The sequence below is a fragment of the Delphinus delphis genome, chromosome 7 (assembly GCF_949987515.2).
Source record: "Delphinus delphis chromosome 7, mDelDel1.2, whole genome shotgun sequence".
NCBI classification, from domain to species: domain Eukaryota; kingdom Metazoa; phylum Chordata; class Mammalia; order Artiodactyla; family Delphinidae; genus Delphinus; species Delphinus delphis.
The window spans coordinates 83,933,794-83,952,125 of record NC_082689.1 but is presented as its reverse complement, the minus strand read 5'-3'; positions in this window follow the sequence as shown (position 1 = coordinate 83,952,125).

Sequence of the window (18,332 nt, the reverse complement as noted above, 5' to 3'; positions counted from 1 at the left end):
AGGAAACCTATGTGCAAGTTCTGATATGGAGAGTGAGTAGAGAGAAAGATCTGGAAATATGTGTTTCTGAAAAGTGGCAAGAAATTCAGCAACTGGCAATTAAACAAGATTTTCTTTTCATAAACAATGATGGAATTTAAATTATTTTCAGGTAGCTGTCATACCGATGCCAGGAATTTCTAAGGAAATTTAGAGAAGCTGAGTTGGAAGAAAGAAGAGATGATGGAGACCTGTTTAATCAGGTAAAACAAACAAAAATTAAAGAAATATTTAGTAGAACTGAGTATCAAATTTAAATCTACAGTTCCTTCCCCTCTGTGTAAAGATGTCTTTAATATGGTAATAGATGTCAGAGGGTGGGGAGAGAGGCAGCAATCACATTCACTGTGAGATAAGAGGACTCCATCTTTCCTGCCTATGAAGCTTTAGACCTGCATTTTATTTCAAGTTTGGTGAACAGCAATCACTTCCCATCTGTGATTAGTCTCTGTTTTTTCACTGAAGAGAGGATTGAGACAGAGTTTTAAAGGTTATTCTACACCAGACAAAAGGAGTACATGAAAAATAAGAGGCTTTTCAAATGATCTAAAGGGCACTTGAATCTGCCACTTTGATATCATTAGCAAATTGTGATTGATTAAGTATGACACTTAAATCTCTTACAAGCTTTTTGGAATAAAAGAGGGTATAGCAAGTGTGGATATTCCCAGTATGTGGCATTATTTTCTAAATGTAGAGTGATATTTTTTCAGGTTGCATATTCCTACCTTTTACTCCTGAAATTATAAAGTTAGAGAGAATCCTGAGAGTAGTTGCTCCTGAGTCAGGGTTCAAGCAGATGACTGTGTTGCCATTTCAGACTGAGGGTTCATAGTAACAGTCTTGGGTTGATGCTACAGTTCCACTCCCTCGATAAAGCAAAATATGAGTCAAACATGATTTATTTGATTGTTCTTATGATTCACTTTTTTAGAAAAGTGTTTACTTGTCATGAGTTTGGTCCATCTCAACTAAACAGTTTGAGGGGATTTGTTTCCAAGGCAAGAAGATGCTGTTTTCTTTAATACTGATTTTTAAAAAGACAGCAAAAGGGCTTCCCTGGTGGCGCAGTGGTTGAGAGTCCGCCTGCCGATGCAGCGGACGCAGGTTCGTGCCCCGGTCCGGGAAGATCCCACATGCCGCGGAGCGGCTGGGCCCGTGAGCCATGGCCGCTGAGCCTGCGCGTCCGGAGCCTGTGCTCCGCAACGGGAGAGGCCACAACAGTAAGAGGCCCGCGTACCGCAAAAAAAAAAAAAAAAAAAAACAGCAAAAAATTCACTAAAGATCACCAAAATTCTCTTAAATGTAATGATAATTATATACCTATGAAATCAAGGTGGCTTGATATACAAGGTAGCCTTTAATCCATGCCTTTTTTCTGATGGTTCGAGGATGAGAGGAGTACTAGGGAAAACAAAATAAAGGACAGCATATTACAGACTGCCATAAGAATATGGAATTCACAGATCCCTTTTTAAATATGTGAAAGTGGAAGCAGTAGGTTGTACAATTAAACAATATGAAAGGAAGAGTCAGAAACTGAAATCCAGCTGTAGTTCTGCCAATTGCTGGTTATTTCACATCAGCCTCTCATTCCACTTCTCAGAGACTGAATTTGCTGCTCTGTACTACCTTCCTGGATTAGATTAGAGGACCCAGAATAAGAGTTTTCACTACTCGACTTGCAGTGACCCATTCAAAGCTATTACTAGAATTGTTAAAAAATATTCTAGTTGATTCTCTGTGCAGGCGTTTGGTAAGATCTCACTTCTCCATGACTTTTGAAGTCAGATGTGACCACATGATTGGCTCTAGCCAGTGAAATATGAGTGGCAGTGACATTGGTCATTTCTTGGGAAAACCAAGAACCAGTACATGATTTCTGTCTGACATGATGACCGTGGAAGGTCATGTCAAGACAGAGTATTTGTAGTCTGGGTACCTGTGTAAATAGGAATGATACAGATTCCCCACTGATCCACAATAGACCTGTAGCATAAATCAACATTCAATATAGAAGCCACTGAAATGTTAGAATAATTTGTTATCGCAACAAATTTAATCCTGATTGGTGCAACATGTTTTATCCTGCAAATAATTTCTCACATGAAAGAATATAGTCATGTATTCACCTTATAATTACAACATAAAAAGAACTTTAAAAATATTTAAAAATAAAATTTTAATTAAAAAATCAATATTTAACCTTAACACAGTAAACTAGCTAACTCCTCTTTGACTTATTTTTTATCCATGTGCTGCTAAGTTTCTGGACTTTTTAGTGTCTTTTACCTCCTTTGTGGTGACTACAGACACATCAAGTCTTTCTACTTGGGTTTCAGTGTGATTGTAATTCACCTTCCTGATAGTTACACAATAATCTCGAAAACTCCCAATCTCCACATCCCACTCCTTATTCTTGGAAGCCTTATATTAATGTCTCCTTTCTGAAATTCTACTCAGCTTATTTTCAAAAACATTCACAACTCTATGCAGTTTAGTAAGGGCATAGGACTTTGTTTTACTTTGAGTGCCTAAGAAGGTTAGATTTCTCATCCAACCATTCACAGACATCCCCTCTCCCACCTTTCCTATGATTTCTCCCATGCTATCGTTCCTCTCTGGTGAGTTCTGAGTTTTCTTTCCCATTACATTTCCACCCTGCTGAAAGCCCACTATCCCTATCTGTGGAGTGAAAAGTGGCAGGATTTCAAACAGACTCTGCAAAGCAAATTTGATACCTATTTTGTCATTTATTTATTCAAGACATTGTCATCAAATGCCTACTAAATACTTGGCACTCTCACAGATACTGCAGATATAATGAGTGGGATGTGATTCTGGTCCTTAAATCTCAATGCTGAGACAGTTTGATGAGAGGTTTAGTTGCTATGAGAGCACATAAGAGAGTCTCCATACTCAGCTTTGCCTGGGGGCTTCCTGGTTGTGATGTCTAATCTGAGAACGCATCAAAGTTTTTGAAGGGATAAAGGAGAGAATGGAGGGCAGTAGGAAGGGGTCTGGGCAGAGGAAACATATAACAAAGCTCCTAATTGAAATATCATTGTTTTATCCAAGAATATATGTGATTTAGTGTGTCTGAGAAAAAATTCTTGTCAAAGGGCAAATAAATGGACTAGCAGGATTGTGAGAATCAGATCTAAAAGTAGACAACACGGGTCTAATACTAAAAAATAATTATGTTATGTTCCAGAATGTGTATTTCCCCTTAGGACATTTCCCAGCCAATGGAAGAATTTTTATATGGCAAGGATCAGATCTGTGTTTTTGCCAGTTGACTTTGGCGACAGTATGGAGACTTTCCTAGATGCTGGAACATCAGTCAAGAGTTTATTGTATAAAAATAGAAGAGAGATGATGGCAGTCTAAATTAGGTAGTGATAAGATGGAGGCAAAGAAGTGGATGACTTGTGAAAGATTAGGGGGTAGGAAAAAGATTTCATAATTGCCGTGAAGGGAGGAGGGGGGTGAGGGAAACGGTACGGACAATATTGAGTTAGAAGGTGGGGCATCTGGGCAGACAGCAATTCTCTGGGACATGTATAAGAAGAGTCAGGAGGCAAGGGAACCGAATTGTGTACAGTGTTCTCTGTTTTAGGAAAAAATGGGTGTAGCAGAACTATGAAATGGTCCTCCAAGTGAAATGCCCTATGCTCAACAGTATAAACTGGATTGAAATGCTCAAAAGATTGGTCAATTACACCTTCTCCATTTTACCTCCTAAATATCCTTTCCAGAATACTTGACATTCTTCTTACTTTTTTAAGTATTCTCAAACACAGCATTATAATGTTTTGATAACGTGAAATACCTCTCTTAAACTGCATTTGTTCAAGTTGTAACACTTTTAAACTTATAACATTTTCTAAGTCACCTTCAAATACAGTTTGTCTTCCATATCCACAGATGTGGAACCCATTGTACTATACCATTTTATATAAGAGACTTGAGATTCCTCAGATTTTGGTATCCTAGGAGGTCCTAGAACCAATCTCCCATAGATATCAAGGAAAGACTATACTACTATCCACATGATTTTGATTGAGGAAGGTGTTTTAATTTACATTTACAGATGAGAAAATTGATGGTGAATTGTTAGGTGACCTGTTATATTTTATCATGATTAAGCAGAGGAGTCCTGCCTCAAATCCACATCCTCTAGTTTCGAATCACTTACAGAAAGATATTGCAGGTTCCAGACCACAATAAAGGGAATATCACAATAAAGTGATATTCATATGAATTTTTGGCTTCCCAGTGCATATAAAAGTTATGCTTATACCATATTGTAGCCTATTACGTATGCAAAAGCATTGTGTCTAAAAAAACAATGTACATACCTATTAAAAACTAATGCTGTTGAAAAAATGGTGCCAATATATATACTTGCTTAACACAGAGTTCCCACAAACTTTCAGTTTGAAAAATATGCCTGTTCCTTTTATATATATTTTATTGTTTATTTATATACATTTTTTAACCTTAAAAACTGTAATCATAGAGTGTGTAATTTTTAGTGTCTTCCTTCTTTTGCTTGATATTATGTCTGTTTTTGTGACAGTAATTTTAAAAAACTTTTTTGGCTCTATGATATTTTAGTATATAAATACACTGTAGGTTACTTGCATACTTGTAAGTTGATGGGCATTTGGATTGTTTCCTGTTTTTATGTGTAATGAACAAAGCTGCTATGAATATTCTTCTGTGTATAGTTTGGTGTAAGTACGTGCACATTGCTGAGTTACAGGATTATGTGTATGCTCCCTTTAATAGGTACTCTCAAATATTTTTACAAAGTGAAAGAACTAATTTGTAGTTATAATTTGTAGTTTGGTAAAGTAGTATTCAAGTCTTTTGACAAATTTTCTATTGGGCTGTCTGTCCTTTTAATGCTAATTTGTAAGAGTCCTTTATATACTCTTGGAAAGAGTCCACTGCTGTATACATGCATTGCAAAGTTCCTCTCCCACTCTTATGAGTTGTCTTTTACACTCTTAATGTTGTCTTATAATGAACAGAAGTTTTACATTTTAATATGATCCAAATTGCAAATCTTTTCCTTTATGGTTAGTGTTTTTTTGTTCTGCTTAACAAATCTTTCCCTGCCTCAAGTTCATGAAGGCCTTCTCTTATGTTATCTTTAGTGAATTACCTTTCAATTTTAGATTTGATCCACCTGAAGTTGGTCTTTGACTATGCTGTGAAGTATAGGACAAATTTCTTTTCTTTTTTTTTCTACTCGAATATACAATTGACCCAACACTATTGATTGAAGATTTTCTCTCCCTAGATTGCAATACTACCTTCATCATATAACAATTGACTGTATGTATGTGACCCCTCTATTTTGTTTATTTTGTATATTTTATAACATATTTGTTTCAGTTTCTCTAGATTTATTGTAACTTCATATGTGATTCATACATATTGTCTAATTTTATTTTTTCTTCAATGTTGCCTATTCTATTCTTGGTCTACTGAATTTTTGAATCAGTTTAAAATAATCATTTGAAGCTGTGCAACAATTTCAACAATTACACAATCAAAAAATTTTATTATTTAGTTTATTTTGACCATGCTTTTAAAGATTTAAAACTAACACAAATAGTACATTACTATTATCTTGACACTGGTCAAAATATCCAGTTTCCAATTCTTTTTTTTCCTTATGTATAAAATATGTGGGCTCTTTTTTACTTATAGTATTAAATTGCCTGTGACACTGAAATATTGTTTTCAATTAGTGTTTTGCATACTTAGCATCAGACCTATTCTTATCTCTCCAACCTCTCATTCCTTATTTCCTTTATTTGTATCATTCACATATATCCTGTTGGAATATGTTTTTTATCAACTTTCTGGAAAAAAACAGTCTTTTAAAGGTTAAAATACACTGTGACACATCCCATCTAGACAAGATTAAGTAAACTCGTCTTTCCCTCCTCTCCACTAAGTATCACTATAAACCCTGGAAATAGTGCAACAGGCAACCAAAGGAGGACTGAAAGGTGGAAAGAAGAAAAACTGACTAGAGACTCTAGGACTAAAGGAATAACATAGTGGCAGGGCATCTTATAACCCACCATTCAAAGAATAAGATGACCACATCACCTCATTTCCTAGCCACCAGCCTAACAAACAACAGAAGGTGGCCTAGGTAGGTTGATTTCTTCTCTGAATTGTCCTGTCAACCATTCAAGTAGCACAAGCAAGGTAGACTGATCAGGAACCCTGATGACAATGCTCTCCTTCTCCCCTGGACCTAAAACTCCCCTTCCCTACTGAAAAACACCATGACCATGTGGCTGGGTGGCACCAGCAAGATGTACCTTCCACAAGAAGTGGCTTGCTATGGGAAATATTTTTGTCTCTGCAGATTATAGAATCACTTCCCCCACCAAGAGACACATGGCAGCCAAAACTTGGGAACTTCTTCAACCCCCTTAGGCTGCATGAGGAGGGACCAGTGGGAGGTCTCAGTCACAACAGATAAACCAGCTTGACCAAAATATCACCTGTAAATTAAATTTCCCTTTGAACTATAGTTCACAAACGTACAGCAGAATCTGTGTGCTAAATCTAAAAAGATGACTGCCTGGTAAAATAGAATATTTAAACAAGACCCATAGTATCTTAAAGTGATAGCTAAAATGTCCAAGACACATACAAAAATCACTTATCTATGGAATCTAAAAAATACCACAAACTAGTGAATAAAACAAAAAGGAGCAGATTCACAGATATAGAGAACAAACTAGTCATTACCAGAGAAGAGAGGGAAGGCAAGAGGGACAACATAGGGGTAGGGGAGTAAGAGGTACAAACTATTAGGTATGAAATAAGCTACAAGGATACATTGTATAACACAGGGAATATAGCCAATATTTTATAATAACTGTAAATGGAGTATAACCTTTAAAAATTGTGAATCACTATATTGTACACCTGTAACTTATATAATATTGTACAGAAACTATACTTCAACTAAAAATAAATAAATAAAATGAATTAACACATAAAAAACAATCTGTTAAAAAAATCACACATTATACCAGGAACCAGGAAAATCACAACTTAAATGAGGAAAGAAAATGAACTGATGCCAAAAAACCAAGGTGAACAAAATGTTGGAATTATCTGACAAAGATTTTAAAGCAGCTATTATAAAAATGTGTCAACAAGCAGTGTCAGACTCTCTTAAAACAAAGGAAAAAATTAAAAATCTCAGGAAAGAAATAGTTATAAAAAATAATCAAATAAAAATTAAATAACTTAAACATACAGTAACCTAAATAAACATTTTACTTAATGTGTCTAACAGTCGAATGAAAAATATCATAAAATAGTTTCAGAGACTTGTGGCACAATAACATAAGGTCCAACATTTGTATCATCAGAGACCCAGAATGAGAGGAGAGAGAGTGGGGCTGACGAAGTAGTTGAAGAAATAATGCTGAAAATGACCCAGATTTGGTGAGAGACATAAATCTACAGATTCAAGAGGCTAAGAAAATTCCAAATAGGATAAATCTAAAGATATCTACAGCAAGTCCACCATGATTAAACTTCTGAAAATTAAAGACAAAAAAATTTTTAAGTAGCCTGAGAGAAAAACCACATTACCTGTGAGGAAATGCCATTTCAAAATTATAGCAGATTTCTCACTTGAAAACTTAAAGGTCAAGACAAGGTAGCACATTACTGTATTCAAATACTGAAAGAAAAGTACTTGTCAACTAAAAATTCTGTACCTAGAGAAACTATCCTTTAGGATGGGGAAAGAAAGACAGTCTCAGACAAAGCAAACTAAAAGAATTTGTAATTAGAAGACCTACCCTTAAAAATGGCTGAAAGAATTTCTTCAAACATAAAGGAAATGATAAAAGAATTTTGCAGTATCAGGAAGAACGAAGAACAAAAAAGAGTCAAAATACAGTTACATACCATAGGCTATTCTTCTTCCTATGGTTTTATATCAATACATCATGTTTGATGACTGAATAAAAATTCTAATACCATCTGATACTAAAGATGATCACATTTAAAAGTGGGGAAAGTAAAGAGACATAAATGAAAGTAAGATTTCAACAATTCACTGAAAGCAGTAAAATGTTGATACCAATAGACTGTGGTTAAGTCCCATATGTATATTGTAATACTTAGAGCACCCACTAAGAAAACTACTTAAAGAGGTATACTAAATAAATAAATCTAAATGGAATCCTAAAAAAATACTCAATATCCCACAGGGAGGCAAGAAAAACAAAACCAAGAAACAAGGAAACAAACAGAAAACATATAATAAAATGGTAGACTTAAGCTCTAACATATCAGTAATAACCTTAAAAGCAAATAGTCTAAGCACACTATTTAAAAGACAGAAATCAGTGAGTCAATAAGAAAATATGACCAAATTATACACTGCTTAAAAGAAACTCATCTCAAATTTGGAAACATATGTAGGTTGAAAATAAAAGGATGAGGAAAGGTATAACAATGCAAAAAAATTAAAAAAAAAAAAGCAGGAGTAACTGTATTACTATCACATAAAGTAGACTTCAGAGCAAAGAAAATCACTGGAGACAAAGAGGGGCATTATAAAGTGATAAACGGATCAAGCTACCAGGAAAACATAATGATTTAAACGTGTGTGCAAGGGAGTCTCAATATACATAAACCAAAATCTGATAGACATGAAAAGAGAAATAGACAAATTCTCAATTGTAGTTGGAGACTTAAAAATTCTTCTCTCAGCAACTGATATGAACTGCTACACAGAAAATCAGCATCGGGGCTTCCCTGGTGGCGCAGTGGTTGGGAGTCCGCCTGCCGATGCAGGGACGCAGGTTTGTGCCCCGGTCCGGGAGGATCCCACATGCCGCGGAGCAGCTGGGCCCGTGAGCCATGGCCGCTGGGCCTGCGCGTCCGGAGCCTGTGCTCCACAATGGGAGAGGCCACAGCAGTGAGAGGCCCGCGTACCACAAAAAAAAAAAAAAAAAAAAAAATCAGCATGGATATAAAGGATCTAAACAATACAACCAACCAACAGGATCTAACTGACATCTATCTATCTCACTTTACCCAACAACAATAAAATATACAGTTTTTCAAGTATCCATATCCTAGGCTATACAGCAAGCCTCAACACACTTAAAAGAATGAAACTAATATAAAATATGCTCTCTGAATATAATGGAATCATACACATACAAAAATACAATTAAAAAAAGACAAGAAGAAAATCTCTAGACATAGCATAACAGCCAAAACTGGAGAAGGGGGAACAAAAAAACCAAACAGATGAACTTCAACAGTTGAATGGCTAAACAAACTGTAGTCCATCCATATCATGGAATACTACTCAACAGTGAAAAGAAACGAACTATTGATACACACAACAGCTTGGATGACTCTCCAGTGAATTCTGAGTGAAAAAAAATCCAATACCAACGTTTACATCCTATATGATTCCATTAATATAATATTTTTGAAATGACAAAATTTTAGAAATGGAGGGCAGATAAGTGGTTGTCAGGGGTTAGGAATGGGGTGAGAGTAGGAGAAAGAAGTATTTTTATAGAAGGGCAATGCGAGGGATGACTGTTGTGATGGAACTCTTCAGTACGTTGACCTTGCTGGTGGATACATGAACTTATAAATGTGACAAAGATGTGTAGAACTAAATATCCCCCCCCCCACACACAAATAGGTACAAGTAAAACTGAGACTATCTGAAAATGATCAGCGCATTGTATCAATGTAAATATTCTGCATGTGATATTGTTTTGTAGTTATACAAGTTGTTCCCATTGAAGAAAACTGGGTATATGGTACATGGAATCTCACCACATTATTTCTCAAACTGCATGTGAATTTACGATTATCTGAAAATTAAATGTTTAAATAATACATTTTGTACTTTAATGTATTAAACATCAAGAATACATCCACTTTTGAACATAGTTTAATTTACACATTAAAAAATTTAAAGTATACTTTTTAATGGGATTAAACACAAAAATCTTAAAAGAATCCACTAATGTGGAAGTTGAAAAATGAAAATGCTAATGGACCTTTCATTTTCCATACAGTATGATTTCCTCTTGATATTTTTTGACCACATAAAGTATATTCATTTAACATGGCAGAAGTAAGTCTTCAGCTTCTTAAAAAAAACCCAAAAAACAAAAAAAAACCATCACTCCATTTACTATAATGTAACTTTTAAATGTAATTACTATAAGAAATTTTGCCTTCTTGTTTATTCAATTCCCATGGACAAGAGACAATTTTTTAAACTATTGTAATGAGAATAATAATATTGCCTGTGTTTATGTTTTTGAATTTTAAGGCACTGATTTGAGATGACTACTCCATTTCAAAATTAAACTATCACTGCTTATGACTTAGTAATAGGCACCTCACCACAAATTTTAACTGTATGTAACTTTGGCATATATAAAACAAATAGACACACATTCATTTAGTTAAGTATATTTAAGGTTAGCTATCTCTCCTTTCTCAAATTTATAAACAGAGTAGGTTTGTCAGTTTGGGGAAACTAGCACAGGAGTGTGGTATTGTAGCAATATTGAAATTTTGTTTTAAAATTCTTTGCTAGTAGAATGAAGGTGGAAGAATTGGCAACCTCAACTCTTGTAGTATGTTATCACCATACTGTCAGAAAGAGTGCACTTAGCCAACTCTGACGAAACTGGGTGTGTTATATATTGAGCAGGAACCATGGGTTCCTTATGCCAACAATTAATTTCAACTCTTACCTTATTACCACATTTTTGGACACTACAGGATAATTTCTTCTAAGCTTTTTGCTGCTCATGTGTGAAATCTTAAATAATCTAGCCAAATGTAATGAAAGTTCAGGGCTGTTCCGTGACATTGGTTTACTGAACGCTGATCTGTGAAAGTCTGAATGCGCAAATCTCTATCAATGTGGTCAATGAAACTTCACCATCACCTTGACAAAGCATTTTTTTCCCCCACTGTGTAGATTCTTTTTAAGAGTTTCACTAAAACATGCCATGTCACAGAAAAATTTCTTTCTCTCGAATATCCTATGTGAATTCGAAGTACACGTGAGCTATTCTACATGAAATGCATAAGCATTATGCAGTAGAAAAGAAGCATTATATCTGAATTATGGAAGTTGTGTTTCTTTTAATGAAATTCATCCAAATAACAAGTAAATTTAGGGATAGTAGAAGAAAATTCTAAGGTGTATTGACAACACAAGTTTTTACAAGAGCCTAATCTAAATAGAAAACCACATTGAACTTTCTAGAGAGGGCAGAAAGGTCAACCATCTTATAGTAAGCAGACAGCACAGTACAAGAGAAGCATATGTTAAAAACATACTTTATTTACCTTTCATTAGAATGTCTTCCTCTGAGAAGGTTAAATACTTCAGGATAGGGATAGGATTTTTCTCATGTTAACTAATCCCGGCAAAAGTGAATAGAGATTTGCTTTCTTCAGCATTTATTGATATTAATTGCTTTATTGAACTAGCTGTGGGAACAGGGATTTCCTAATGCCAGCATAAAGGATCATTATTTATAAGCTAACTGATCGCACAAATTCTATACTTAGCTCAACATTTCTGTTGGAAATACTGCAAGAATCTTTTTAAAAAAAATGTTGTCATATTTCAGCCTTCATACGGTATGCTAAATTACATAAGCTAAATGATAAAACATTTTCCAGGAAAGGGGAATTTTAGAGTCTCACATACTAGGCTTCAAATCAAGCTCTGAAAAGCAGCTTATTATTGTGTTTTTCTTCCATTTATTTTTAATTCTTCCCCTTTGGCTCTGTCTTACAGGTGTCCCTAGTTATAACCATCAGTAAAAACAAAACACATGTGTAGGCTATAAATCTGTATTTGTGTTAATTCATAGGAGAAAAATATCTTCAGTTCTTCCTTCCAATCTCCTTTCCTCTCACCGCTTATAAGCTCTGTATAGGGCTCTGTGCTTATCATTACAGAAACCAAATTCTGTCCCACGTGCTAAGTTAACAGGAAAGTTCCTGCATGTCATTTCTCATTGCAAGTAAAGAAGTCAAGGTGGAAATCCCCAAATTAATTTAGAACATGAAAGGATTTAGAAAGGGAATCAATATTTGGTAAAAGGAGAGAGCTGCCAACTTAGCCTTTTGTAGTAACTACACAAGGTTCAGTCAATCAGATCCGTATCACATTGGGAAAAGTTAAAAAGTTTGAACATCCTTGAATATGAAATAGTTAATAAGTTTTCCAGGCACCAGAATGGAAACTCTTATAGTTTTGTTCAGATATTCATTCTATAAAGGTGCCAGAGGCAATGCTAAAGCCAAGGTAGAATCCGTTATTTGCTTGTAAAGTATGATTTGAGTGCTTAATAGATAAGCTGTTTTAAATCACATCACTTTGAAATGTGACATGCAGCTTGTCAGCTTGGAATGTTTTCTTCCTCCTTCTTCATTTTCATTTTGATAAAATAATAACTGGTTCTCTAACATAGTTCTTTGGTCTTGAGATAACCACACCAACAGCTAGAAACAAGCATCAGGGCTGTTGGATGTTATATTTTGATAAATCACTGTTTTGTGTTTGTATTTTATTTTTCAAATCGCTTCTTTACCCCGTAATAGATGAACACATTCTTTTGTGAGGGAAAAAAAGTATTTTTATGAATACAAGAATGTATCTAAGTAGTCATCTAAAAATTGGAGACATAAATTTATATAGTGTTTGCAGGGTATCTTAGATTTGATTATGAAGTTATTCCATGAGTAGGTTTTGCCAAGATTATCGTAGAATCAATGAACTGGACTTATTAGGTCATCATCTCTTACTAACAGTATAGAGTTCTCAAAAGCTTTATTAGGTGCAATTGTAAGTGGCTCAGACAAGAGGTTTCAATCATTTCTTTTAGATATGATTCCACAGTTTCAGAAATTTTTATTGGCAAGAAATGATTTCTGATGCCTAGTCAATGTGTAATTTTTCTCTTAGAACACTTGCAATCATTCCTGTCCTCCACCTCCTACCAACCACATGTTATTGGGGTTTTGGGGGGTTTGTTTTGTTCAGTTTTCACACTCTTTTCACCCCGTAAATTTTGCCCACATGATCAAATACCCACACGAGAAAATAAAAATCAAAATTGGACAAGTTCGTCTGAAGAGGGATTAGAATGAGTTGAAGTAAACCATGGAAAGAGAATATTTAGTTTGGCTTAAATCACTGCTGTAATCACTTAAACATGAACAATAATCCATTTGGAAAATATCAGAAACTGCTTTATATCACAGACATATCATTAGGCCCCCATAACATTCCAGGAACCTGCCCTTTTCAACCCCAACATATCCCCAAAGAGATTATTTCTATAACAATAGAAATAGAGATTTCGAACATTATTTTATTTTCTAATTCACAAAGATAAGATGGCACGGGAAGTGTATTGTCCTGAGCTCCTTCTCTCTCTGGGATGGAGGCTTTAAGAAACTATTGCAAGCCAATAGGGAGGTTTTCCACAGCATGTAGGAAAAAGCTCCTTGTGAGCCAGGAGTCCCACAGCGGGCCTTTTTTCAGCCTATAAACAATACAGCTAGGAGTTTCAGTGGGTTAAGCATCAGGCTGGAAATTTGTAATAACATGAGGTCTGATTCCAGATCTATAATTTACTGGCCTGTTGAGTGACAATGGGCACATAACTTCACTGACGTGTATTTCTAAAGTTTAGTCTTGAAATTTGTATTAGTTACACATTTGTTCATAGTAGAATATATCAACCCCCCAAAATAAAGAAAATCTAAAAAAAAAACCTAATTTAAAACCAAAAGGCTAAGTAGATGCTCTGTAAACAAAAAATGCACACTGTAATTAAGTGGGATGAGCCACACATGACACTTCTAAAAAAAAAGGGTTGGTGGACACTTGAGTACAAAATATTAAAATGTATTATTCAGCTTTCATACTTAAAAGTGTGGATTGCTGTAAAACTAATAAACAGACAAAAATATCAGATTTGTAACTTAGAAAAAAATTTTTAAAAAAAGAATTTGGAGTATTATTGAACTGACATCATGATTCAATAGTTTCTAGCAAGAATTCTTACAAAATGATGCTGAAACATCAGTTAAATGTTTCTAGATAAGAAACATTTGTCTTTATCCAATGTTAAAATTATTTCCCTGTTGCTTAAAATGTTAATTTAAAATATTAAATAGAAGTATTTTAGATGAATATGAAATCAGTGATATGTAGAATCTTCCTAAATTTCTAAACAATGGAAGAATTCACAAATGAGAAGCTAAGAAACTTTATAACATTAAATGGAATTTCTAAATATAATATATTAAAGTTTTATATAGTAATATATTAAAGTTCTAAAGTAAACAAAAACTAAGGAAAATTTTACAAATTATATAATAGACCTGTGGTGTTAACTCTAATTTATAAAAAGCTTGTTGAGTCCAATAAGAAAGACCACTCTCCACTAAAATATTGAACAAAATAAATGAGATTCACAAAATAAGAGAGTTAACCAATGTATTATTTCAAAAATTATTCTCGTCAGCAATCCAATACTCTTAAATCAAATACATTTTTTAAACAAAAATGTATTTTTCTGGGAAAGACCTCTCCTAAACTACTGATAGGCATATAAATTTTCATAAACTTTATGGAAAGGTAGAAATCATTGGAAAAATTGATTTAAAATGTAAAAATTGTTGTGCCTAAATTTGTATATCACATTAATTCTACTTCCAGAAATTTATCTTAAAATATTGTCAGAAATGCAAACAAAGATTCACCATGAACATGTTTATTGCAGCATTATTTATAGTAGTTAAACCACTGGGAAAATTGAATGCTCATTTATAAATGTTGTGACTGGTTGTAGTCAGGCTCATGCATAGGGCTCCGTAATAGAATACTATGAACTCAACTAAAAATATGTTAAAATGGAAAAAAAGTTATGGAAAAACAGTTAAATTAGAATATAGCCTAATACAATTTTACGTACACAATAATGTGCTTTGGGTTTAAACAGTTACATAGATATATAAAATTAAAAAAAAAAACTTGAAAAAAATAAATCAAACTATAACCCAATAGTGACTTTTTTTTCAGGAGTAGGATTTGGGGTTACTTTTTTTTTTTTTCTTTTTCTATTTTTCAAATGTCCATAATCAGAATTCAGAACTTTTATAATCGAGGAGAAAAACATATATTTTAGACATGGTTTTTAAGGAGTCCTTATACTTATGGCCACATGATATCGAAGTGAATCAAAAATAAAAACTAAAAAAAAAAACCCCAGAGTGCACTCAAATGATTATCATTAATAAAATGTCTTTCCTTCACACAAGTGAAATTTGTTTTGTTTTGTTTTTTGTCAACATCACGTTTCCTGGTTTAAGCAAATATAACTCTATTGTGGAAGAAAGAAAATGTTTAAATGACCATAGTGTATAATCACTAATTCTCACATGCTTGCATAATTCTGGAAAAATAAACTGCATTCTCAAGTTTCAGAATGAGACCATTGATTGATACCTCCCCGGACACAGGGATGATTAGTAAAGACACCTTCTAATTATTCTCTGAATCTGTGATCTTGATGTAACATTCTTCCATTAAGATCAACACGTTCTTTTAGGAGAAAAAAAAAAGTGGAAAAGGAAAGAAAGTGTAGTTAGTTCATCCAAAGGGGCAAGGGCTGAGAACGGAGTCAACATGTGCAGATAGAGAGGAAGAGGAAATTTTTTGTTCAACCCTAGTTTATTATTTCTCCACCCAAAAACAGAGTATAAGATAAACCGTGTGTGAAAAGGCAACTGGGCCCCAAAAGCAGCAGCAACTTCTTGACGTCAGATGACTTAACTGGTCTTTGCAAACGTGTTCAATTTGGTTCCTGACCCAGAAAAAAGATCCTTTTCTCCTACTCCCACACAGCATGCTGCACAAACACCCAGTTCTATGACTTTTTTGTTTCCTGCACAGTGACTTTTCATGCCTGCCTACCTGACTCACGATCTTGTGATTCCACCCCCAGGCCTCCTACACTTCCTTTGCAGATGCCAATTCCTGCTCCAGGGGTTCAGGGACAGACCCCACTCACTCTGCCTAGAGAGGACACCCCTGCGACTACCCCTGAGGTGCAGGTTACCTCCTCAGTGTGAGATTAAAAAACAGAGGAAGGATACTATTTTTATCAAGTCAGAAGTTTAAAGTGAGCATCACAGTCATGTAAGGAGGGTTTTCAAGAAAACTTCCAAATAGGGTGGAAAATGTTCACAGCCCTGGGCCCAGGCTATCCTATGAGAAAAGTCAAGTTTGACTTAGTGGCTATTTACCTTCATTTCCTACCAACTCTGTCCCCTGTCTGTGGCATTATCTGGTACTGTATCACCACAGGTTCTCCTTACCTTGTGGTTGGAGAATCCTGAGAAGTGTTAGCTGATGATGTTTAATCATCTCTCTGGATAGTTACGTTTAAAGAAAGTCATCTTGAACACCAACATGAATTTAAGATGGGAAATAATGAAGATAAAATGTTGGATTGATAAGCAGTGCTTCTGGGCAAGCTCACTACTAGTAATTTTGCTGAACTAACCATCAAGTGTTTACTTAGGACCTAATATACTCTTCCTCCTGCTCTAGTTTCCAAAGGTACATTGTTATGTCTGACTTTCCAGGCTTTTGTAAATGGAGGTTTGCTGCCCACATCAACATAGAGAACTTAGTGTAGGGCTGTAACGTATCTCAATAAATGCATGATGGATGACAGAATGAACATATACATGTGTGAATGTAGGTAATATGTATGTAAATATATATGTATGTGTGTATATGTATTAGATGAGTAGATACCTCATGTAGACAATTGATTTTTTTAATCCCACATTTAGTTTATTGAAGGGCTTATTACATGGCATATATAAACAATTATATTAAAGTAAAAACTGGTGGTCTGAATAATATTTCATCAATGATATCACGTGTGCTTTTGTGAAAGTAACCTGATCTCACCTTCTCGTTCCTTTATGTCTATAGCATACTTTTAAAAAGTAGGAAAAGGTGCAGAGTCATGAAAAGTCACTGGTTGGTACTGAATGTGTTTCAGGAACTACATTTAAGTCAAATTTAAGGTGATAACAGTAAGGAAAACTGTGCCTCCTTATTTCAGGGGGACAGTGTGCCTGATCTGGCTTTGGACCATTGAATACCTTTTAGAGGAGAGAGACCTGGGGCAGGGTATAACCTCCAAATACACAGACTGATGCTCTTTGAATGCACTGAGGGGAAAAAATGTTCAGGAACTGATTATTTCTGCATCTAATCTCCCACTTGATATAGAGAGAAAGAGTATTATAAATCATGGTGTTTCTATACAGGTCTGCTACTAACAAGCTAGTTGACAAACAGCTCAATTCCTTTGGTTTAAATATATATTTAAATTTTAAATTACTTTTATATACTCCTGAATCTGTCAGGGTCTCAAAATGAAACTCATACCATATTCAAAATTTGATATCTACAGAAGGGTTTCTTCATAGACAGACTATTTGCAAAGATTCACTGTAGCGGAAGCAGGAGAGATTGTCTGGGCTGGTGTTGGCACCAGCCCTATGCTGGTGACAACTGAAGAAACCCATAAGGAAGAGCCTGTAGTAACAACAGCCAGTACTAATGACTCTTTTGATTAGCAATAATTCTTTTCCCTTAGTAAAATAACTGATTGAAGCACTCCCAAAGTCTCAAATCCATTTTTAAAAGTAGCTCTCTGCCATTGAAGGTGGATGAATGTAAAACTGGAATCAGAATTGGATGTCACTGCAAATATTCTGGCCAAAATGCAGGCAACAGGCAACTATTTGCATATCTACTCTACCTGGAATGTCTCACACTGGGTCCTAGAATATACTTTATAATACTGTGATCCAATTTATTGTTAAAATCTCTTTTGATACCTTAGGCTAAGTAGTTTTGGATTAAGCTTTATTGCTAATGAGTAATTATGAATTAATGAACTATATAAATTCCATAACTTTTAAAATTGTGTTAATCTCTATTTAGCATAATTGTGGGGAGGCACTCATGTCATGTAGGGTATTGAAACTGGAATACAGTCATTATTGAATTTCTTTTGCTCAAAAGGTTTATGATTGGGAATGGATACAATAACAATGGGTTATTTTCACTTTTTAAAAAAAGATGGCCATTTCGAACAGTAATAACTGACTAATCTATTTTAAAA